The sequence below is a fragment of the Aquarana catesbeiana genome, linkage group LG01 (genome assembly GCF_042186555.1).
Source record: "Aquarana catesbeiana isolate 2022-GZ linkage group LG01, ASM4218655v1, whole genome shotgun sequence".
Taxonomy (NCBI): Eukaryota; Metazoa; Chordata; class Amphibia; order Anura; family Ranidae; genus Aquarana; species Aquarana catesbeiana.
Window position 1 is genome coordinate 918,980,133 of NC_133324.1, and position 26,422 is coordinate 919,006,554.

Genomic DNA, 26,422 nt, shown 5'->3' on the forward strand with positions numbered 1-26,422 from the left:
TTTTAAGTACCGAAGTTTGGCGCCATTCCAAGAGTGTGCGCAATTTTAAAGTGTGACATGTTAGGTATCTATTTACTCGACGTAACATCATCTTTCACATTATACAAAAAAATCGGGCTAACTTTAGTGTTGTTTTTTTTTTTATATTCGTGAAACAGTTTAAAAAAAAAAAAAAAAGAGTTTGAAAAATTGCTGCGCAAATATTGTGTAACATAAAAAGTTGCCACAACCACCATTTTATTCTCTAGGGTCTCTGCTAATATATATATATATATATATATATATATATATATATATATATATATATAGTTTGGGGGTTCTGAATAATTTTCTAGCAAAAAAATTATGATTTTTACATCTAGGAGAGAAGTGTCAAAATTGGCCTGGGTGGCAAGGGGTTAATTACCATAAGTAAGTAATATACAATGAATTTATTATATATTGTTTTTAAGGTAAATTACTATATTTTCAAAAACTGTACTCAAGCAGGTGGCTTAACGGACAAATTACTGAAGTTGGAAGTTATAACTTCCAACCAGTAATTTCACAGTAAAGAGATAAATAATAAATTATTATATTTGAATCAAGCTAAATCATATATTATGATATATGTTAAAACAGTACCTTTTCAGCAGGCAGCAAATTCTAATTTTCCCTCTTAACTGTGTAAGAAAAACATAGGATTGTGGGTAAATCTTATACCCATAAACCCATGCTTTTTCCTTGTAGTTAAAGTGATTGTAAAGGTTCATATTTTTATTTATTTAAAATAACAAATATATGAAACTTACCTCCACTGTGCAGCTCGCTTTGCACAGAGTGGCCCCGATCCTCGTCTTCTGGGGTCCCTCGGCGGCTCCTCTCCACATCAGATAACCCCCTAGGAGAAACGCTCTCCCGGGGAATTTTACTTGCGGCACGCTACCGAGTCCAGCATTTGGCCTCCATAGACTAGAATGCCGGACTTGGCCCTGCCCCCCCGGCACCTGCGTCATTGGATTCGATTGGATGGGAGCCAATGGCTGCGCTGCTATCAATCTATCCAATCCAGAGCTGGGACCCCTTGCAGAGAGGGACAGCGAGTCTCCGTTGAGGGAAATACGGGGCTCAGGTAAGTAAACTGGGGGGGGGTTGGGGGGCCGGTGACTGCCAGAAGTTGAAAAAATACGAGGGTTTACAACCCCTTTAAGAGGGCTGGAAAGGAGCATGTGTCTTTTAGACACGCTCCCTTCTATGACACTGCAGTGAGAGGCGTGCCTCCACTCCAGCATTTTTATTGGACAGCTTGGGCCAATGGTACTTTACCATTGGTCCAAGACTCCAAGCTGTCCATTGAGCTCAGTACCTCTAACAAGAAGTGAGGAGAGGCACTGTGAGCTCAACCTCTCAGTCTGCTGCAAACAGAGTGTGCCGGCTTGTATTTAAACTGGCCGCTCTGTATGTAGCTTCTGACAGGCTGCACAAGGAGCCCCGTATCTCCGGAACCATAGGTGGCAGGAACCCCAGTGTTGGGGTAGGACTTCAGCTACCTACCCCCCCCAAATTTGTGTTGCAATGTTCCTGGCCTGGGGATCTCTGGGGAGCCTTTCCCGTTTCAGGCTGACAATGCTAAGCCACTGTCTTGACATTAACAGCAGCAATATCAGCCTTGCTAAGTGTTGGACATTGAGTTGGATTTTAACCACTTGAATACAGGGCACTTACCCCCCTTCCTGCCTAGGCCAATTTTCAGCTTCCAGCGCTGTCTCATTTTAAATGACAATTTACCCAAACTTCATTTTTATCATTCCCCCCCCCCCCCCCACACACACACAAATAGAGCTTTCATTTGGTGGTATTTGATCACCACTGGTGGTTTTATTTTTTGCTAAACAAATAAAAAAAAAAGATCGAAAATAAAAAATAAAAAAAGTTTTTCTTAGTTTCTCTTATAAAATTTTGTAAATAAGTAAGTTTTCTCATTCACTGATGGGAACTGACATACCTCCCAATTGTTTGAGATGGCAATGATGGACACCTATCAGCAAAAGTATGCAGACATAGGACACACCCCTTGCCACGCCCCCTGAAAGGAGAATTGTACAAAAAAACAAGATTGGTTAAACCCACAAATGCTTTTTTTACCACTACTATTCCTTTATAATGGCTTTTGGAATTTGCAAATGCAGCAATTTAGGAATCAGATGAAAGGTTTAGCACTGGAAAACACTTTTTGATAGATAAAAAGTGCATTTTATATACAACTATATAGATCAGACCAAAATGAGGAACACATGAGGAGGAATGAGGGACAGAGGGACATTGCTCCAAATCAGGGACAGTTGGGAGCTATGCACTGCTGAGGTGGCACTAATGAGGTGACACTGATGATGGGCACTGATAGGTGGCGCTGATATGCAGCACTGATGGGCATTAATAGGTGGCACTGATGGGCACTGATAGGTGACACAGATGGGCACTAAAAGGTCGCACTTATGGGTACTTATAGGTGGCACTGATGGAGCACTGATAGATGGCACTGATAGGCAGCACTGATGAGGATGCACTGGCAGGCATTACTGATGGGCACTGATTGGCATCTATAATGGGCACTGATTGGCATCCCCGGTGGTCATGGGTGGGCATACCTGGTGGTCATGGGTGGGCATCCGGGGGGGGGGGCTGCACTGATAATCAATCAAAGCAGGCTCTCCTCTACTCGTGTCTGTCAGTGTGAGCGGAGGAAAAGCCGATAAATGGCTCTTCCTGTTTACACTTTGGTCAGCTGTGATTGGACACAGCTGATCACATGGAAAAGAGCCTATGTCAGAGGCTCTTTACCGAGATCGGTGATGCGGTGTGTCAGACTGACAAACCGCACCAATGATTGCCGCGCTGCGCGCCCCCGGCTTCTCCTGTTGTCATATGATGCCCGGTCAGGATAATGAAACCACTTTCCGGCCGTCATTCTACTATATGGCGGGCAGGAAGTGATTAAGTCTGCAGGTGGCATTGCACAGAGCTGATAGGCTGCCCAATTGAAAGGGAACACGCAACAGGCTGGTTCCACCTTTCCCTCCTCTATTTTCATTGCATACCATATTTGAGTCCCTGTGATGTCATCACTGGGACTCTGTGCTTCTCTATGCAATGCAGGTAGAACGGGGCTGGTGAGAGGGGCTGGCAGGTTGCTTTTCATAGCTTCCTGAAAAACATCACGGCACTCCTTTCAAGATCTCAGATGCAAGTAGCATACTGGCTCTTGGGAGGAGTTATGCAAATATTAACTACTTCCCAACCACAGTTGTACTGCGGCAAGGTGGCTGGATAGCGCGAATCGCTGTCTGTGTACGTCGGTCTGCGGATGTGATCCGCTGTACACAGAACGGTGATCTGCCTTTGTAAACAAGGCGGATCCCCGTTCTGACAGGGGACATCTCAGAGATATTCTGTTCCCAGTGATCTCTGTCATGTCACTGCTAGCCCATCCCCCCTACAGTTATAAGGGAACACACTTAACCCCTTGATTGCCCCCTAGTGTTAAAGCGGAGTTCCACCCAGAAATGGAACTTCCTCTGATCCAGTTCCTCCCCCCCTCCGGTGTCACATTTGGCACCTTTCAGGGGGGAGGGGGGAGCAGACACCTGTCTAATACAAGTATTTTCTCCCACTTCCAACAGAATCCGCAGCAAACTAAGCCATGTCCAGCCCCCCCCCCCCCCACCCGATGTCTTCTGGGAGACACACAGGTCCCAGAAGACAGCGGAACCATTCAGAATGAGCAGCGAGACTCGCGCATGCGCAGTAGGGAACCAGGCTTCACTTCCTGATTCCCTTACTGAAGATGCCGGCCCCTCCACCCAGAGCCGAGGGGACGGGTCGGCTTCGGGTGAGGACATCGCGGGATCCCTGGACAGGTGAGTGTCCTTACTTTAAAAGTCAGCAGCTGCAGTATTTTTTTTTTTTTTCCGGCGGAACTCTGCTTTAACCCCTTCCCCGCCAGTGACATTTATACAGTAATCAGTGGCTATTTTTAGCTCTGATCGCTGTATAAATGTCACTGGTCCCAAAAAAGTGTCAAAAGTGTCCGATCTGTCCGCCGCAATGTCACAGTCCCGCTAAAAATCGCTGATCGCCGCCATTACTAGTACAAAAATAAATAAATAAAAATGCCTTTAAATCTATCCGCTATTTTGTAGACGCATGATCAATGCATTTTTTTTTTTTTTTTAGCACTGATCAATGTAATAATGTCACTGGTCCCCGAAAAGTGTCATTTGGGGGTTTTCGAATTGTCCGCCGCAATGTCGCAGTCCCGCTAAAAATCGCAGATCCCCGCCATTACCAGTGAAAACAATAAAAGAAAATAAAAGTCACTAAATCTATCCCATAGCTTGTAGACACGATAACTTTTGCGCAAAAAAATAGATGCCTATTGCGATTTATTTTTTTACCAAAAATATGTAGAAGAATATATATCTGTCTAAACTGATGAATAAATTCGTTTTTTTTATATAAATATTTTTTTTCATATGTATTATAGCAGAAAGTTTTTTAAAAACGCGAAACGCGTTGACGCACAGGGGCTTATTTGGTGTCAACTCTTTCGGTTACACTAGATTTTCATAAACTCTCATATGCCTATTGTATGTTTTTAATTCGCCTCTATTTGACCTGTTTGTTTATTCATTGTTAATAAAATACATTTTTGGACCATATTATTGTCCATTTTTCCTGAAAAGTCTGAATTAGGGCCTTGTGGCTCTTTATCCCTTCCCTCTTCCAATTCAAGTCTATACGTATGTGGCTCTAGATGTGTTTTCCAATTTTAGCAGAAAGTAAAAAATATTGCCGTTTTTTTTTTTTTCAAAATTGTCGATTTTTTTTGTTTATAGCGCAAAAAATAAAAAAAAGCAGAGGTGATAAAATACCACCAAATAAATTTGTGGGAAAAAAAGGACGTTAATTTTGTTTGGGTACAGCGTCCCACGACCGCGCAATTGACGGTTAAAGCGACGCAGTGCCGTATCGCAAAAAATGGCCTGGCCATTAAAGTGGAGTTCCACCCACTTTTACAATTCTTCAGCATCCCTCACTAAACTGTGCACTGTAAACAAATTGGATATTTTTAAATTTTTTTTCTCAGCACCTACTGTATATCTGCTGTATTCATTTTTCACTTCCTCCTCCCTGTCTGTGGCCCATCGCATCATTTCCTGTTTTGCAATGCCTTCTGGGAAGGGGCGGCAACTTCCTCTGAAACTGCCTTTGCTATGGAAACCTGACCTGAAACCTATTACACCGCTTGTGCTGCACTGAGCATGTGCAAGATCTGCAAGGATGAGATCCAGGAAGAAATACAGTCTGGCTTCAGATGCCCACACTTAAGATGGCCACGGCCTGCTGTAAGTTTATAAAATAACAAACTACTGCTATAAACTAACAAAACAGACCTTAGTTTACAGACTAACTTTACTAGAATACATTAAGTTTGTGTATTATAGGGGTATTTTTATTTAAAAAGTATAATTTCGGCCGGAACACCACTTTAAGGGGGAGAATCTTCCGGTCATTAAGTGGGTAAAATGCCTTGATGAGTGGTGACAGTTATGATGCTGAACCTCCGTGTCTGAATGAAAAGGGCAAGCCAGGGACAGTCAGGATGGAGAGGAAGGTGCTAGATGATGCTGGATGTCTTCCAGCCAGGAAAACGAGGCAGGCTCTGAGTTGCTGCAGCTTCTTATGCACACTTTGAGACGCTCACAGTGTGCAGTGAAATCAGAGTAAGCCGTTTGAGTCCAGGAGAGGAGCAAGGCTGGGGTCCAGCTTTAAGGCCGGTGAGGAGCGTCAGCGGACACGCGGTTCCGTCCTCCGGAGGCTGCGCTCTTCTGATGGAGGAATAGTTGAATTCTCTTGGCAGTTGAGTTGGCACTGTGGGATGCCGGAGCCGTATACCCACCTACATACCAACCCACTCGGGCAGTCATCCCAACTGAACACTGCGTGCTACATAGAGACGTGACTCAGTGTGCCGGAGAACAGGCACACACACACACACACACCGGAGAAGCAGCGCCCGCTTCCTCTGTGTGTGCGATGAGGAGGATTCCGGGATTGCTGGCCGATGCTGCAGTGCTGGGGAAGGAGGAGGACGTGTGTGGCCGGTGAGGAGGGAGCGCAGGCAGCCGGGATTCAGGAGGCCCTGTGTACGCCAAGGAGAGAAGACTCCGGAAAGGTAACAGGAGGGGGGCTCCTTACTGCTCCAGCTAATCACAGCTTGCAGGATCCTTCCCCGGCGTCAGCACTCACATCTGCCTTTCACGTTTTCTCCTTTTCTTTTCCCCGAAGGCTGTAATGTGCATTTTCCAGAGAACGTTATCTGCTCCGCAGGGAATACAGATTGTCATAGTGATGTGACCCTATAGTATACGTGTACCGCTGTCATATATCTATATACATACGTGTGTGTGTGTGTGTGTGTGTGTGTGCGCACCACTGTCATATATCCATATACATACATGTGTGTGTGCACCTCTGTCATATATAGTGATACATACATGTGTGTGTGCACCGCTGTCATATATCCATATACATACATGTGTGTGTGTGTGTGTACCGCTGTCATATATCTATATACATATGTGAGTGTGGACCGCTGTCATATATCTATATACATACGTGTGTGTGTGTGTGCACCGCTGTTATATATCCATTTACATACATGTGTGTGTGCACCACTGTCATATATCCATATACATACACGTGTTTGTGCACCGCTGTCATATATCCATTCACATACATGTGTGTGTGCACCACTGTCATATATCCATATACATACGTGTGTGCACACCACTGTCATATATCCATATACATACATACGTGTGTGCACCGCTGTCATGTATCCATATACATACATGTGTGTGTGCACCACTGTCATATATCCATATACATACATGTGTGTGTGTGCACCGCTGTTATATATCCATATACATACATGTGTGTGTGCATCACTGTCATAAATCCATGTACATACATGTGTGTGTGCATCACTGTCATAAATCCATATACATACATGTGTGTGTGCACCGCTGTCATATATAGTGATATATACATGTGTGTGTGCACCACTGTCATATATCCATATACATACGTGTGTATGTGTGCACCTCTGTCATATATAGCGATACATACATGTGTGTGTACACCGCTGTCATATATCCATATACATACATGTGTGTGTGTACCACTGTCATATAGCCATATACATAAATGTGTGTGTGCACTGCTGTCATATATAGCGATACATACATGTGTGTGTGTGCACCGCTGTCATATATCCATATACATACATGCGTGTGTGCATCACTGTCACATATCCATACACATATATGTGTGTGTGTGCACCGCTGTCATATATCCATATACATATATGTGTGTGTGTGCATCGGTGTTATATACATAGAGATAAATACGTGTGTGTGCACCGGTGCTATATAAAGAGATACATACATGCATGTGCACCATTGTTACTGTATATTTTTGTATGTTCTGATAGAGTTCAGAATACATTTATACACATGTACCCCAGATATAGGTTCAAATATACATAAACTCAGATGTAGACTGATATACAGCAGTATGATTCCAGGGATGTATGTACATAGGTGATTTATGTTGTCTTCTTGCACACTGTATCTGTAAGATTTATAGGTGCGGCTGTAATCTTGTTCTGTTAACCTTTTCCCTGGCAGCCATCTTGATAGTATGAGTACACTCTGGTGGGCCAAATGATTGTCTTCTTATATAGCTGAGAGATACCTGCACATAGATCTCCTGGGCTAGTCTATGGTCCAGACTAACCTGACAAAGTCTTTTTCCACCTGCTGTGGCAAGGGGGTCTTATTACTCATACCTCCCAACCGTCCCGGATTCACTGGGACTGTCCCGGGATTGTACAGCCTGCAGAATGGGAGAGGAGGTAGGCTAGGTCTGCTCCACCTCCACCCCATGTCCCTCTGTGCCCACCCACAACCCCTGACATGCAGCCAATCCTGTGCCTGTGAAGGGGTTTGTGGGGGCGGGAATTTTGAAGCAGTGCTTCTGATGTTGCTGCCTGAGGCTCTGGGTGAGTGAACAACTGAACTCTCCCCTCTAGCTCTTCCTTCAATCTAATCCTGCCTTCCATATAATATAGTGATCCTTCCTGCCTTCCATGTGCCATAGTGATCCTGCCTTCCATGTGCCATAGCGATCCTTCCTGCTTTCCATGTGTCATAGTGATCCTTCCTTCCGTGTACCATAGTGATCCTTCCTGCCTTCCATGTGCCATAATGATCATTTCTTCCTCCCATATGCCATAGTGATCCTTCCTGCCTTCCATGTGCCATTGTTATCCTTCCAGCCTTCCATATACCATAGTGATCCTTCTTGTCTTCCATGTGCCATAGTGATTCTTCCTGCCTTCCATATACCATACTGATCCTTCCTGCCTTCCATGTGCCATAGTGATCCTGCCTTCCATGTGCCATAGTGATCCAGCCTTCTATGTGCTATAGTGATCCTTCCTGCCTTCCATGTACCCTCCCACTATCATGTTTGGACACAGCCAAATTCACTCCCTGAACTGTCCCCCATTCTCAAGTTCAAAAGTTGGGAGGTATGTTACTGCAGGATCCTCATTATAGTATAGAGAAGGTTTTCTCAACCAGGTTTCCACAGAAGGTGGCAAATGGTTCCTTGAGCAATGAACAGTTTCTAACACCATCATATATGAATTATCTCTTCATCTGTCTGTAAGAAGGGCAGTCTCCCCGCTGGTCCACAATGTTTTGTGCTTTTGCCACCAACCATCAATGATAGAGGTCAATCTCCCATTGACCACCAATGTATGGGTCCACTATGCTGACTGGCAATATAAGAAGACACTTTTTCACTGACCACCAATGTGCGGGGCACTACAATTTTCACTGTTGGCATTTCTTTTCTGGCCGTTACTATGTTTTGATCCATTTGACACTGAAGCAATTTTTTCTTATAGAGTGAGGGGTTAAAAAAAAAAAAAAACTGTTCTGGGTATCAACTATGATAATGCAGCCCCCTCCTAGATAATTTGCTAGAAAGGTTAGGTACATTTAGTTCATGCAGATCTTCTGTAATCAGAAGAACTGCTTGTGATTGCTTTGGGCTGTTCAGGGCTCTGCAGGCTTGACTGCTTCCCTCGGTTTTCTAGAGAGTTATGGGAGGTAGTTGGCTGGGAGAGTCAAACAAGCAGTCTGAATATTTATGTGGTTCCAGCGTATCCCTGAGGGGAGGCTGCCCAGTGTGGGGGTGGAGAGTGCATAAATAGCCTGGGGCCAGAGGCAACCCAGTCCTTGTCAAGGAGAAGTAGTTTCCAGCCTGGAGGGCTGCTGCCCTCTCAGGCAGCACAGCTGACATTTACCAGGAGCTTATCCGGGGTCCCAGCTAGGCTAAAGCTGGGGGGCCTACTGGCTGAGAGATTTTGAAGCTAAGGAAAGGGGGATTTCACCCAGGATCCAGTCTGGAGAGTCCACTAAGGAAATATCTGCCTGACTCTTAAGGGGACATCCAAAAACCAATGACTTGTGAGTACAGACCTAAGTGTAGGATCTGGGTAACTGTTACTGCTTTTAACCCCCTGGTGCACTAATACTAAGGCTTGCCTGGCCTGGAACATTATTTATGGTGTCCCAGTGATGTCCATACTCTAAGCTAATGCTGAAGGGGCTGTTCTAAGAAGTAGCTGCAGAAAAGAACAGTCTCCTAATATTGTTTCCTCAGCGTTCTGGAAGATCCCATAGCTCCCTGTGCCCTATCCAAGTTATTCAGCAATAAACTTTAAAAAGGCAACCCCTAGACTATGAATTGAGCCAGAGGAGTGGATGCTGTTGTGTGCCTGGCTACCTTGAAAAAGTATTCATACCCCTTGAAGTTTTCTATGTTTTTTCATGTTACGACCAAAAAAGTAAATGTATTTTTCTGGGATTTTATGTGATAGACCAACACAAAGTGGCACATAATTGTGAAATGGAAGGAAAATGATAAATGGTTTTCAAATTTTTTTACAAATAAATATTTGAAAAGTGTGGCGTACATTTTTATTTAGCCCCCTTTACTCTGATACCCCTAACTAAAATCTAGTGGAACCAATTGCCTTCAGAAGTCACCTAATTAGTAAATAGAGTCCACCTGTGTGTAATTTATTCTCATTTTAAATACAGTTGTTCTGTAAAGCCCTCAGAGGTTTGTTAGAGAACCTTAGTGAACAAAGGGCATCATGAAGGCCAAGGAACACACCTGACAGGTCAGGGATAAAGTTGTGGAGAAGTATAAAGCAGGGTTAGGTTATAAAAAATATCCCAAGCTTTGAACATCTCACGGAGCACTGTTCAATCCATCATCCGAAAATGGAAAGAGTATGGCACAACTGCAAACCTACCAAGACATGGCCGTCCACCTAAACTGACAGTCCGGGCAAGGAGAACATTAATCAGAGAAGCAGCCAAGAGGCCCATGATAACTCTGGAGGAGCTGCAGAGATCCACAGCTCAGGTGGGAGAATCTGCCCACAGGACAACTATTAGTCGTGCACTCCACAAATCTGGCCTTTATAGAGGAGTGGCAAGAAGAAAGTCATTGTTGAAAGAAAGCCATAAGAAGTCCCGTTTGCAGTTTGCTAGAAGCCATGTGGGGGACACAGCAAACATGTGGAAGAAGGTGCTCTGGTCAGATGAGAGCAAAATTGAACTTTTTGGCCTAAAAGCAAAACGCTATGTGTGGCAGAAAACTAAGGCTACACATCACCCTAAACACTGTGAAACATGATGGTGGCAGCATCATGTTGTGGGGATGCTTTTCTTCAGCAGCGACAGGGAAGCTGGTCAGAGTTGATGGGAAGATGGATGGAGCCAAATTCTTAAAAGAAAACCTGTAATAGTCTGGAAAAGACTTGAGACTGGGGCGGAGGTTCACCTTCCAGCAGGACAACGACCCTAAACATACAGCCAGCGCTACAATGGAATGGTTTAGATCAAAGCATATTCATGTGTTAGAATGACTCAGTCAACGTCCAGACCTAAATCCAATTGAGAATCTGTGGCAAGACTTGAAAATTTCTGTTCACAGACGCTCTCCATCCAATCTGACAGAGCTTGAGCTATTTTGCAAAGAAGAGTGGGCAAAAATGTCACTCTCTAGATGTGCAAAGCTAGTAGAGACATACCCAAAAAAACTTGCATCTGTAATTGCAACGAAAGGTGGTTCTATCTATAAGTATTGACTCAGGGCGGCTGAATACAAATGCCCCCCCACACTTTTCACAAATTTATTTGTAATAAATTTTGAAAACCGTTTATCATTTTCCTTAAACTTCCCAATTATGTGCCACTTTGTGTTGGTCTATCACATAAAATCCCAATAAAATACATTTATGTGTTTGGTTGTGTTGTAGTTAAGATGGCGATTATGTCTATTCACTGGGAAAAAGGGAGACATGGGTTATTTAAGGATGCATTTTACCAAAAGGCCAAAAGGGCGCTTAATAGCGCATGAGTATAATGGAATTTCCACGACACTTGTAACATGACAAAATGTGGAAAATTTCAAGGGGTATGAATACTTTTTTAAGGCACTGTATCTGGGAGAAGAACCTGGGAGAAAAATCAGCAACTGTGGGGGTGAGAGCTACAATAAGTACACTACATTCTTTATTGTTTTTTGAAGCATCATATCCACTTTAGGACTGCCCACCTGTAATGTACTGTGAACAGGCAGCCTGTACAGACACAGCAATGCACCTGTACGTCGCTGACCTCTTCCGAGTACAGGACACGCATGCGCGCCCCTGTCTGTGACTCCTGTTGTGATTAAGCACAGCTGGGTTTTGTCAGCAGGTCCCGGCCAAAGATTCATGGCTAGGACCTGCTGATCAGCTGTGTCCCATCACAGCCCAGAGCCCTGTGTTGACAAAGGGAAAGATCTCTTTGTTTCTTCTCCTTGCAAAACAGGGAGAAACAAAGAGATTTTTAGTAAAAAGCAGCACACATTACACACATTAACACTTGTTAGGCACACACTTAACCCCTTGATTACCTGAGATGTCAACCCCTTCCCAGCCAGTATCATTAGTACAGTGACAGTGTATAGTATTATCACTGATCACTGTATTAGTGTCACTGGTGATGTCAGTTAGTCAGTTCCCACCTAGTGGCAGTTAGTGCCCGTCACACTATCACAGTCCCACTGTAAGTCGCTGATCACCACCATTAGTAGTTTAAAAAAAAATTAAAAATTCCAGTGTACATATACCACAGTTTGTAAGTGCTACACACAAAACAATCAATATACACGTATTGGGATATTTTTTACCAAACACATGTGGCAGAATAAATTTTGGCCTACATTTATGAAGATATTTTTTCATCTTTCTATTGGATATGTTTTATAGCAGAATGTAAAAAATATAGATTTTTTTCAAAATACAAGAAAAAATAAAAAACCCAGTGGTGATAAAATACCTCCAAAAGAAAGCTATATTTGTGTGAAATAAATGATATGACAATTTTGTTTGGGTACAGTATCGCATGACCCCGCAATTACCAGTTAAAGTAGCGCATGCTAAATAGCAAAAAATGGTTGGTCATGAAGGGGGTAAAACCTTCCAGAGCTCAAGTGGGTACTTACAACTTACTTGCCACGCAAATGTACCCTGAGCTAGAGATGTAATAATTTAGCAGGGGTTCCTCGAGACATGAAAATTATTTCTTGGGTTCCTGGGTTAAAAAGGTTGAGAAAGGCTGATAATGGGGGCTAGGATTTTGTAATGGAAGATGATCATGCAACTGAAGTGCAGAAATCCCGCCACTCCAAAAGAAGTTATGGGATATATCAATGTACAAGCATCAACTGGATCTAATGCCATGTACACACCGAAGGTTCGACTGTCTTTCCGATGGACTTTCGACTGACTTTTGACAGACTTCCGATGGACTTTCAAACGAACGGACTTGCCTACACACGATCACACCAAAATCCGACGGATTCGTACGTGATGACGTACGACCGAACTAATATAAGGAAGTTGATAGCCAGTAGCCAATAGCTGCCCTAGCGTCGGTTTTCGTCCGTCGGACTAGCATACAGACGAGTGGATTTTTCAACCGTACTCAAGTCCGTCGGAAAGATTTGAAACCTGTTCCAAATCTAAAGTCCGTCTGATTTCCGACCGAAAAAGTCAACTGCAGGTCCGATGAAGCCCACACACGGTAGGATTGTCCAACGGATTCATCCCGTCGGACCAGTCCGGTCGAAAAGTCCGCCCATGTGTACACGGCATAAGATACACTTTGGAGTTGGATGACCATTTTAATGTTATACATACTGAACATGACCTTCATGCTGACCATGTAGATGTATTACTCCTATATATGAAAATTATATTTGAAAGGTTCTCCTTTAATCTGCCAAGAACTGTTTTCTGATCGGGTGATGTTGGAGGTGTAGCATGCTATGTATAGGATATAACATAGTTGAATTCTAATCATACAAGTGTTCAGGTCATGTATAGAGTGTAATAGAATTGTATTCTGTTTTTTTGTCCAGTGGTCGGTCATGTTGGGGGTGTAGTAGTCTATGTATGGAGTGTAATTGTATTATGAACATACGCCGCCGCACAGTGCATTGGAAGCCCTGATTGGCTGAAGCTATGAAAGCTTTGGCCAATCAGGGCACAGAGCACTGTCAGAGCCAAGATTGGAGAAAGTAATGATGACTCTATCCAATCATGGCTCATTGCTCTTCGTCCCACCGAACACTATAAAAAGTATTCTTTTAATAGCGGCCATTTGTATTGTGATATTGGCGTGGAGAGAGATAGAACAGGGCTCTGTTCAGTGCCACTAGACAGTAATGCCCTGTACACACGATAGGATTTTCGGACAACAAATGTTCGATGGGAGCTTGTTGTCGGAAATTCCGACCAGGTGTAGGCTCCATCGGACATTTTCTATCGGAATTTCTGACAAAAAAATTTGAGATCTGGATCTCAAATTTTCCAACAACAAAATCCATTGTCGGAAATTCCGATCATGTGTACAGGGCATTAGTGCGCTATAGTGTGCTATTCTGATTCTATTGTCAGTGTAGAATATCAGTTTCGTGTGAATTTCGTGATAGTTCAGTTAGTGTGAGTGTAGTTACCATTCATTTTTAAATTAGCGTCAGTTTATTTTGTCAGGGCAGGTTTACTGCAGTATAGTTCAGTGCGTTTAATGCAGTATATTTCTGTGCATTACTGTACGTTTAACGCAGTATACTTCAGTGCAATACGTGTCATTTAATGCAGTATATTTCAATGCATTAGTGTTCATTTAAAGCAGTATATTTTAGTGCGTTGCGTGGCGTTTAACACTGTATATTTTAGTGCGTTAAGTGACGTTTAACACTGTATATTTCAGTGCGTTACTGCACGTTTTATGCAGTATATTTCTGTGCGTTAGTGCACGTTTAACGCGGTATATTTCTGTGTGTTAGTTCACATTTAACACAGTATTTTTCTGGGCGTTACTGCACGTTTAACGCAGTACATTTCTGTGCATTACTGCACGTTTAATGCAGTATATTTCAGTGCGTTAGTGCACAATTAACGCAGTATATTTCAGTGCATTAGTGCACAGTATATTTCTGTGCGTTACTGCACATTTAATGCAGTATATTTCAGTGCAATACGTGCCATTTAATGCAGTATATTTCAGTGTGTTAACGCACTAAAATATACTGCGTTAAACTTGCACTATGTGACGTTTACCACTGTAAATTTCAGTGCATTGCTGCACGTTTAATGCAGTATATTTCAGTGCGTTAGTGCACGTTTAATGCAGTATATTTCTGTGCGTTACTGCGTGTTTAACGCAGTATATTTCTGTGCATTACTGCACGTTTAACGCAGTATATTTCAGTGCGTTTGTGCACGTTTAATGCAGTATATTTCAATGCCTTAGTGCATGTTTAACGCAGTATATTTCAGTGCATTGGAGCACGTTTAATGCAAAATATTTCTGTGCGTTACTGCACATTTAATGCAATATATTTCAGTGCATTACGTGCCATTTAACACTATATTTCAGTTCGTTGGAGCACGTTTAACGCAGTATATTTCTGTTGTTACTGCACGTTTAATGCAGTATATTTCTGTGCGTTACTGCACGTTTAACGCAGTATTTTTTCTGTGCATTACTGCACATTTAACGCAGTATATTTCTGTACATTACTGCACATTTTACACAGTATATTTCAGTGCGTTTGCACACATTTAATGCAGTATATTTCTGTGCATTACTGCACGTTTAACGCAGTATACTTCAGTGCAATACGTGCCATTTAATGCAGTATATTTCAGTGCGTTAGTGCACGTTTAAAGCAATATAGTTTAGTGCTTCCTTTACGTGGCGTTTAACACTGTATATTTTAGTGCGTTATGTGACGTTTAACACTGTATATTTCAGTGCGTTACTGCACGTTTTATGCAGTGTATTTCTGTGCGTTAGTGCACATTTAACGCGGTATATTTCTGTGCGTTAGTGCACATTTAACACAGTGTTTTTCTGTGCATTACTGCACGTTTAACACAGTATATTTCTGTGTATTGCTGCACGTTTAACGCAGTATATTTCAGTGCGTTTGCGCACATTTAACACAGTATATTTCTGTGCATTACTGCACGTTTAACGCAGTATACATCAGTGCAATACGTGCCATTTAATGCAGTATATTTCAGTGCGTTAGTGCACGTTTAAAGCAGTATAGTTTAGTGCTTCCTTTACATGGCGTTTAACACTGTATATTTTAGTACGTTATGTGACGTTTAACACTGTATATTTCAGTGTGTTACTGCATGTTTTATGCAGTATATTTCTGTGCGTTAGTGCATGTTTAATGCAGTATTTTTTCTGTGCATTACTGCACGTTTAACGCAGTATATTTCTGTGCATTACTGCACGTTTAACACAGTATATTTCAGTGCGTTTGCGCATATTTAACACAGCATATTTCTGTGCGTTATTGCACGTTTAACGCAGTATTTTTTCTGTGCATTACTGCACGTTTAACGCAGTATATTTCAGTGTGTTTGCGCACATTTAATGCAGTATATTTCTGTGCATTACTGCAGGTTTAACGTAGTATACTTCAGTGCAATACGTGTCATTTAATGCAGTATGTTTCAGTGCGTTTAAAGCAGTATAGTTTAGTCCTTTACGTGGCGTTTAACACTGTATATTTTAGTGCGTTATGTGACGTTTAACACTGTATATTTCAGTGCGTTACTGCACGTTTTATGCAGTATATTTCTGTGCGTTTGTGCACATTTAATGCAGTATATTTCTGTGCATTAGTGCACATTTAACACAGTATTTTTCTGTGTGTTACTGCATGTTTAATGCAGTAAATTTCTGTGCATTGCTGCACGTTTAACGCAGTATATTTCAGTGCGTTACTGCACGTTTAATGCAGTATATTTCAGTGCAATACGTGCCATTTAATGCAGTATATTTCAGTGTGTTAATGCACTAAAATATACTGCGTTAAACTTGCACTATGTGACGTTTACCACTGTAAATTTCAGTGCGTTGCTGCACGTTTAATGCAGTACATTTCAGTGCGTTAGTGCACGTTTAACACAGTATATTTCTGTGCGTTACTGCACGTTTAACGCAGTATATTTTTGTGCATTACTGCACGTTTAACGCAGTATATTTCAGTGCGTTAGTGCACGTTTAATGCAGTATATTTCAGTGTGTTAGCGCATGTTTAACGCAGTATATTTCAGTGCACTGGAGCACGTTTAATGCAATATATTTCTGTGCGTTACTGCACATTTAACGCAGTATATTTTAGTGCATTACATGCCATTTAACACTGTATATTTCAGTTCGTTGGAGCATGTTTAACGCAGTATATTTCTGTTGTTACTGCACGTTTAATGCAGTATATTTCTGTGCGTTACTGCATGTTTAATGCAGTATTTTTTCTGTGCATTACTGCACATATAACGCAGTATATTTCTGTGCATTACTGCACGTTTAACACAGTATATTTCAGTGCGTTTGCGCACATTTAACGCAGTATGTTTCTGTGGATTACTGCACATTTAACGCAGTATACTTCAGTGCAATATGTGCCATTTAATGCAGTATATTTCAGTGCGTTAGTGCACGTTTAAAGCAGTATATTTTAGTGCGTTACATGGCTTTTAACACTGTATATTTTAGTGCGTTATGTGGCGTTTAACACAGTATATTTCAGTGCGTTACTGCACGTTTTATGCAGTATATTTCTGTGCGTTAGTGCACGTTTAACGCGGTATATTTCTGTGCGTTAGTGCACATTTAACACAGTATTTTTCTGTTTGTTACTGAGCATTTAACGCAGTATATTTCTGTGCATTACTGCACGTTTAACGCAGTATATTTCAGTGCATTAGTGCACGTTTAATGCAGTATATTTCAGTGCAATACGTGCCATTTAATGTAGTATATTTCAGTGTGTTAGCGCACTAAAATATACTGCATTAAACTTGCACTATGTGACGTTTACCACTGTATATTTCAGTGCATTGCTGCACGTTTAGGCTCTGTTTCCACTAGTGCGACTTTTCATGCGACTTGGGACTGAAAAGTCGCATGACAAATTGTATCCCATGATTTCCAATGAGTACCGTTCATATCTGTGTGACTTCAAGTCGCAGCGACTTCAAAGTAGTCCCTGCACTACTTTGGTCCCACTTTGATGCGACTTGAGGTCCATAGATACAGGCATTGCTTCAAATCGCGGTAAAAAGTCGCGGTAAAATCGCGGTAAAAAATCGCGACAAAATCGCGCGACTTTGGGGACACACTAGTGGAAACATAGCCTTAATGTAGTACATTTCAGTGCAATAGTGCATGTTTAACGCAGTATATTTCTGTGCGTTAGTGCACATTTAACGCAGTATTTTTCTGTGCATTACTGCGCGTATAACGCAGTATATTTCTGTGTGTTACTGCACATACGCTGCAGGCCCCCTCACAGTGCGTTACTGCATGTTTAACACAGTGTATTCATGTGCTTTACTGCACGTTTAACACAGTATATTTCAGTGCGTTAGTGCACGTTTAACACATTATATTTCAGTGCGTTAGTGCACGTTTAACGCAGTATATTTCTGTGTGTTACTGCACATACGCTGCAGGCCCCCTCACAGTGCCATGGGAACATCTACCTCTCCTTGTTGGCCTCCCAGACATGATGGGGGGTGAAGGCACCTCCAAGACCAATTTTTCCACACCTGTTGCAATTTATGACAGCAAGGCCAATTCTTGCTTTCATTAAGAGTACCTGTATAGGGTTACGGTGTGAAGGCACCAGAATTTATCCAAAAAATCTTGTTCCCAGTGCACTACATTGTGGCCTCATCATACAGACTGGCTCCCCAAGCCGATGTTTACAAAACAAAAAAGCTTGCAGGGAAAATGTCATTTTTTTGGCTTTATAAATGCAATTATTGCTGCAGCAGCTTCTATACATGGTACAGATGTGCTGCTTTACAGGTGGGCTAAGGGGACCCCCCCCCCAGGCACTATATTGAAAGGATTTTTTTCATTTTTATTGTTGTTTCTCATTTTTATGCTTTCATTTTAAGCAACACTAAGTCACTACTCATTTAAAAATTGAGTAATTTGATTTTTCCAGTTCGGGTCCCATAGACTTCAATAGGGTTTGTTATTCGGTTCTGAACTTTTGTGATGTTCTAAAGTTCTGCTGCGAACCGAACAGGGGGTCGTTCGGCCCATCCCTATTGTCCAGTGGTTGGTCATGTTGGAGTTCTAGTGTTCTATGAATGGAGTGTATTAGAATTGTATTATGATCATGTCCAGTGGTGGGTCATGTTGGTGGTGTAGTGTTCTATGTATAGCATGCCCGGACTGGGACAAAAAATAGGCCCGGGCAATTTAGACTGAGCAGCCAATTTTCCAGCAACCGCCCAAACAATCTTTTGGCTATCAGGATCAAATGTTGGGGAATGTTACATTTGTCCAGCGAAAGGCAACAAAGAAATGATTGCACACATATTAGAAAGATCATGGGTATTGTTGGTTATGCTTGCATGAATGTGGAGACATAATGCTGGAGATTTTATTTTCTTTGGTTTTTATATACTAAGCATTTGTCCTTTCATTATAGGTGCTTTTGTAATGCTTTTGTACAAATAAAAAAAAATTGCCACATTTTTGGCATTCTTTTCTAATCAGATTCAGGGCAGCACATTTATTTCAAAGTAACTTGTACTTCTCCCCCAGCCATTGACTGAATGTGCCGCTAAGATGATAGGCTGCTTTATACTTTGTTTTATATCAAAAAACGTTTTGACATTAATACCTCTGAAGTGAGCTACATTCCATTGCTCTGGTGAGGGGAGGACATAAAGTAGATAAAGGAAAATCCTTGAGATTTGTGTATGTAGTTAGCAAAACTTCCCTTTGATCACCGGCTGACCCTGAAATACTGGAATCCTGCCAAAACTACCAATCATTGTAAGTCATCTTTTTTTTATTGCAAGCAAATTAAATTTTTAGCGATTGTATAATTTGTGTGCATATTTTTTACACATTACAATGCAAAGTGTTATTTCCACTTTACAGAAAGTACACAGTATAAAATTCCCCAGCCCTTAGATATCCAGAGAGTGGGCCTGCTGTTTTTTTTTTTTTGTTCATACATTTGATACACAATCTTATGTTGAAGCAACATCAAAGCAACTCTATAAGCGTGCCTACTGAAATGTAACCATTTGACAACCACGCTATAGCCGAGTGATAGTCGTCCAGTTCTGGGGGAGCGTCTATTGACGTCCTCCTAGAACCACGCCCCCCACATGCCCGCTGCAGCAAGCATCCGGCGTGCCCTGTGATTGCTGTGTTCTTCAAACACAGGTAAAGGGCCAATAACAGAGGCCCTTTACCATGTGATCAGCTGTGTCCAATCACAGCCGATCACAATGTAAACACACTTGCCAGTTATCGGCATTCCTTTCCTTCCGCACTGTCACAGCATAAGGAGAGGAGAACCAGAAACCAGCAAGTTTGACAGGGGACATCTATACTGATAATCAGGGCATTGATCATCAGTGTCCTGATTATCAGTGCAGCCCCAACAGTGCCAATCAGTGCCCATCAGTGCAGCCTATCAGTGCCCATCAGTGCAGCCTATCAGTGCCCATCAGTGCAGTCCATCAGTAGTGCCCATCAGTGCCGCCTATAATTGCTCATCAGTGCCGCCTCATCAGTACCGCCTATCAGTGCTCATCAGTGCCGCCTTATCAGTGCCCATCAGTGCAGCCTATCAGTGCCCATCAGTGAAGGAGAAAAGATTTCATTTGCATAATTTTATAACAGAAAGTAAGATTTTTTTTTCTTTTCAAAATTGCCTGTCTTTTTTTTATTTTGTTTAGCAAAAAACAAACCCAGTGGTGATTAAATACCACCAAAAGAAAGCTCTATTTGTGTGAAAAAAAAATGATAAAAATCTCATATGAATACAGTGTTGTCATAATGAGCACAAATGTAATTCAAAGTGTGACAGCGACGAAATCTGAAAATTGTCAGCAGGGGGTGAAAGTGCCCAGTAGGCAAGTGGTTAAGGTGGTTGTAAACCTTTGAAATTAAAAATGAACAAAACATATCCTTCTATTGTGTGTACTTGCCTCTATACAAAGCACCTAGTGTGATTTCTGTCTGCTCTATCATTCTTCTGCTATCTACATGAGTCATTTCTGACAGTCTATGCTGACACTAGACAATCCATGGAGATGGCCTTACCCCCCAACACACAGCAGGTGATTGACAGCTTCAGCTGTCAATGTTTCCCTATGAAAGAGAGCGTGTCCATTCCCTCCACTCAGATCCCGGATAACACTCAGCTCTCTTCTCTGTGCTGTGCAGTGCATGACATCAGATCCCCGCCCCTTCCCTTTTTTGCTAAGGAATGCTGTGTAAATTCTGGAATTCTGGAAGGATGTAGAGAAGAGAGGGCTGAAGATAAACAGGTACAACTTATGCAGGAGGATTTGCTTCATCTCTGTGAATCACCTAAGGCTATTCACTTTGATGGCTATATGTAAGGATTTACAACCACTTTGAGGAAAGGCCAACCTTAGGACATAAATAGCAATAAAGAAATTGAGAGTAAGCCTACCTTGAACTTATTCCATAATTTCTAACTCCACATTGTGCACTTAAAGTGAAACTTTAGTAAGAAATGTAAGTCTTGCTCAATCACTTCAGGCTGGCTCGTTTTGCAGGTATACAGTATCTCACAAAAGTGAGTACACCCCTCACATTTTAGTAAATATTTTATCTTTTTATGTGACAACACTGAAGAAATGACACTTTGCTACAATGTAAAGTAGTGAGTGTACAGCTTGTATAACAGTGTAATTTGCTGTTCCCTCAAAATAACTCAACACACAGCCATTAATGTCTAAACCGCTGGCAACAAAAGTGAGTACACCCCTAAGTGAAAATGTCCAAATTGGGCCCAAAGTGTCAATATTTTGTGTGGCCACCATTATTTTCCAGCACTACCTTAACCCCCTTGGGCATGGAGTTCACCAGAGCTTCACAGGTTGCCACTGGAGTCCTCTTCCACTCCTCCATGACAACATCACAGAGCTGGTGGATGTTAGAGACCTTGCGCTCCTCCACCTTCTATTTCAGGATGCCCCACAGATGCTCAATTGGGTTTAGGTCTGGAGACATGTTTGGCCAGTCCATCAACTTTACCCTCAGTTTCTTTAGCAAGGCAGTGGTCTTCTTGGAAGTGTGTGTGGGGTCGTTATCATGTTGGAATACTGCCCTGCGGCCCAGATTCCCGAAGGGAGGGGATCATGCTCTGCTTCAGTATGTCACAGTACATGTTGGCATTCATGGTTCCCTCAATGAACTGTGGCTCCCCAGTGCCGGCAGCACTCATGCAGCCCCAGACCATGACACTCCCACCACCATGCTTGACTGTAGGCAAGACACATTTGTCTTTGTACTCCTCACCTGGTTGCCATCACACACGCTTGATATCATCTGAACCAAGTAAGTTTATCTTGGTCTCATCAGACCACAGGACATGGTTCCAGTAATCCATGTCCTTAGTCTGCTTGTCTTCAGCAAACTGTTTGTGGGCTTTCTTGTGCATCATCTTTAGAAGAGGCTTCCTTCTGGGACGACAGCCATGCAGACCAATTTGATGCAGTGTGCGGAGTATGGTCTGAGCACTGACAGGCTGACCCCCCACCCCTTCAACCTCGGAACCTCGGCAGCAATGCTGGCAGCACTCATACATCTATTTCCCAAAGACAACCTCTGGATATGACGCTGAACACCTGAACTTACCTTCTTTGGTCGACCATGGCGAGGCCTGTTCTGAGTGGAACCTGTCCTGTTAAACCACTGTATGGTCTTGGCTACCATGCTGCAGCTCAGTTTCAGGGTCTTGGCAATCTTCTTATAGCCTAGGCCATCTTTATGTAGAGCAACTATTATTTTTTTCAGATCCTCAAAGAATTCTTTGCCATGAGGTGCCATGTTGAACTTCCAGTGACCAGTATGAGAGAGTGGGAGCTATAACACCAAATTTAACACACCTGCTCCCCATTCACACCTGAGACCTTCTGAGTCACATGACACCGGGGAGGGAAAATGGCTCATTGGGCCCAATTTGGACATTTTCACTTAGGGGTGTACTCACTTTTGTTGCCAGCGGTTTTGACAATAAAGGGTAAGTTCACCTTTACAGAAAACTCTGTAAGGTGAACTTACACAGGCACCCCTCCTCGCCCCCCCCCCCCGGTCCTGCTGACCTGGACCGTGGCATTCTCTGTATCCGCGCCAGGTGTCCGGGGCTTAGAAATCACCTGAGCTGAATGTCCAAAATGTCCCTTGTCAGGAGGGACGTTTTGGAGCATTCTAACTGGTCAGCGCCTTCACATGGGTGGCGCCGACCAATCAGCAGCCACATAGCCTGTCCTGTCAGTTATGGAGAAGACGCGTGGCTGCAGAGATGATTTCTAAGCTCCGGTCTCCTGGGGCGGATATACCGGGGCTTAGAACCAGAGATTGTGGCGGTCCAGGTCAGCAGGACCGGGGGGAGGGGGGGGGGTCGGGTGAGGAGGGGGACCTGTGTAAGCTCACCTTACTGATTTTTCTGTAAAGGTGAACTTACACTTTAATGGCTGTGTTTTGAGTTATTTTGAGGGGACAGCAAATTTACACTGTTATACAAGCTGTACACTCACTACTTTAGATTGTAGACAAGTGTCATTTCTTCAGTGTTGTCACATGAAAAGATATAATAAAATATTTACAAAAATGTGAGGGGTGTACTCACTTTTGTGAGATACTGTAGCTATGTAAAACATTAAAGTGTTTGTAAACCCACTTTTTGGACTTCTACCTATAGGTAAGCCTAGAATAAGGCTTACCTATAGGTAGTGGAAATATCTCCTAAACGTGCGCCATTTAGGAGATATTTCATTTGTAGTCCGCCGAAAATTCCAACGGCGCACGTGTGGGGAAGAAACGAAACTAAGTGCCCTTTCTTCCCTAGCCTGTGCCGTTAATCACGGCTCCCGTGCGCATGCGTGGGAATGACGTCACGCGGCTTCGGTGAATCACAGAGCCAGAATCCGCGGCCCGGAAAGGAAGACGGGCCAGAAGATGGACTCTGCCCACACAGGGGACATCGCTTGATTCTTTTGCAGGTGAGTGGCACATAATGGGCTAGTATGCGATGCATACTAGCCCATTAGGCTTTTCATTTGCAGGCTTTGCATTGAGCAAAAGAGGAAGTAAAACCCATCAGGGTTTACTTCCTCTTTAAACATAAGTGCCTATACTATTTAAAATCCAGTAATATACTCTCACTCTGCTCTGCACATGCGTATTTGCTGTTCATTTTTGTATGGTGCTGAAAATCAGAGCCGCTAGAGGCTGATCTGCTGACAACATAAAGATTTACTGCTGCTCAAGGGATCTGGGCTTCAGCAAAATGGCAGCCTCCGACAAGAAGAAACAGGAGCTATGTTGGAGGCAATTTACAGCGCACACTCATTTTGCTAGCACAATTTATGAATGTGGAATGTATGTTCCTTGCTAAAGAACATTACTTTTTATGTAGTTGTTATGGGTAAAATTCCACTTAAAGGTAAATTCTGTTCCAACTTTGAAGAGGTTTTTTCCTATTTTAACCAAATCTGGTTGTTCATCATGCCTCCATGGATCTTCCCTTTTTCTACACTGAATGCATAGATCTGTATAACCTGTATAAGGGGGGATATGATCAACATGCATAAATACATAAGGGGTTCATATAGTGAACTTGTTGGTGTTGGGTTATTCACTTTAACCGCTTGCCGACCGCCGTACACATATGTACAATGGCAGAATGGCACAGGTAGGCAAATGGTACGTCCCTTTAAATTTGCCGTCTTTCGGAGCGTGCCCGCGGGTCCCGGGAACTCGATGTTCTCCGGCGGCCCGCGATTGCGGTGTGGAGAGGTAGTACGGGGAGATGTCTATGTAAACAAGGCATTTCCCCGTTCTGCCTTGTATCATGACTGAGATCCACTGCTCCCTGTCATTGAGAGCAGTGATCGCTCACTGTCATGTCCTAGGTAGCCCCCCCCCCCACAGTTAGAATCACTCCCTAGGACACACTTAACCCCTTCATTGTTCCCTAGTGGTTAAACCCTTCCCTGCCAGTGTCATTTACACAGTAATCAGTTCATTTTTATAGCACTGATCGCTGTATAAATGACAATGGTCCCAAAATAGTGTCAAAAGTGTCCGATGTGTCCGCCATAATGTCGCAGTCACAATAAAAATCACTGATCACCGCCATTACTAGTAAAAAAAATGAATAATAAAAATGCCATAAAACTATCCCCTATTTTGTAGACGCTATAACTTTTGCGCAAACCAATTAATATACGCTTCTTGCGATTTTTTTTTTACCAAAAATATGTAGAAGAATACATATCGGCCTAAACTGAGGAAAAAAATAGCTTTTTTTATATATTTTTGGGGGATATTTATTATAGCAAAAAGTAAAAAATATTGCTTTTTTTCCAAAATTGTCGCTCTTTTTTTGTTTATAGCGCAAAAAATATAAATCGCAGAGGTGATCAAATACCACCAAAAGAAAGCTCTATTTGTGGGAAAAAAAGATCGTCAATTTTGTTTGGGTGCAACATCACAGCACTGCGCAATTGTCAGTTAAAGCGACGCAGTGCCGAATCGCAAAAAGTGCTCTGGTCAGGAAGGGGGTAAAATCTTCTGGGGCTGAAGTGGTTAAGGTCATCACAGAGGACAAGGGGGCACTCTTTACGTCTAGAGGAAAAGAGATTTAATCTCTAAATACAGAAAGGCTTCTTTACAGTAAGAGCTGTGAAAATGTGGAATAGACTCCCTCCAGAGGTGGTTCTGGCCAGCTCAGTAGATTGCTTTAAAAAGTCCTGAATACTTTCCTAAATGTACATAATATAACTGGATACTAACATTTATAGGTAAAGTTGATTGAGGGAATTTATTCCCCTGCTGGAGCAAATTGGATTATGCTTTGCTGGGGTTTTTTGCCTTCGTCTGGATCAACTGTGTGTATATTATTGTGTATATGGCAGGGACATGCGGTGAGGTCATTGGCCCAGATGATTGCCTAGAGGGAAGGGGCGGAGCTGATCTCCCTTCCTGCGCAGAGGGAAGTGACGTCAGGAGCCCAGGCGCCGAAGGAGGCAGATTACGAGGGACCCCCTAGCAACAGGCATTAGAGAGGTGAGTAAAAAAAAAATTTCTCCAAATGTTTTTTTTTTTCATGCACATTAATGATTTTTTTTTGGGTGGAACTCCACTTTAAGTACTGAAGTTTGGCGCCATTCCACAAGTGTGTGCAATTTTAAAGCGTGACATGTTAGGTATCTCTTTACTCGGTGTAACATCATCTTTCACATTATACCAAAAAATTGGGCTAACTTTAGTGTTTTTTTTAATTCATGAAACAGTGCGCAAATACCGTGTGAAATAAAAAGTTGCAACGACCACCATTTTATTCTCTAGGGTGTCTGCTAAAAAAAGATCTATATAATATTTAGGGGTATTTAGTAATTTTCTACCAAAAAAAAAAATGTGATTTTTTTACATGTAGGAGAGAAGTGTCAGAATTGGCCTGGGTGGCAAGTGGTTAATTACCATAAGTAAGTAATATACAAATAATTATTATATATTGTTTTTAAGGTAATTTAATATATTTTCAAAAACTGTAGACGAGCAGGTGGCTTAACGGACAAATTACTGAAGTTTGAAGTTACAACTTTAAACCAGTAATTTCACAGTAAATAGATAAATAATAA

The 26,422-nt window shown here is 42.4% G+C and overlaps 1 protein-coding gene across 2 annotated transcripts in view; it reads left to right on the top strand.

The window, feature by feature from the left end:
• LZTS3 (leucine zipper tumor suppressor family member 3) overlaps positions 1-26,422 on the top strand; it is a 154,448-nt gene that overhangs the window by 44,414 nt on the left and 83,612 nt on the right. Inside the window, exon 1 of one of the 2 annotated variants that reach the window (XM_073611018.1) lies at positions 5,960-6,214. The exons of the other annotated variant lie outside the window; for it this stretch is intronic. The gene's annotated coding sequence lies outside the window, so the exon portion shown is untranslated. Of the gene's footprint in view, positions 1-5,959; positions 6,215-26,422 lie in introns of those variants that run through there. 2 annotated transcript variants of the gene reach the window in all.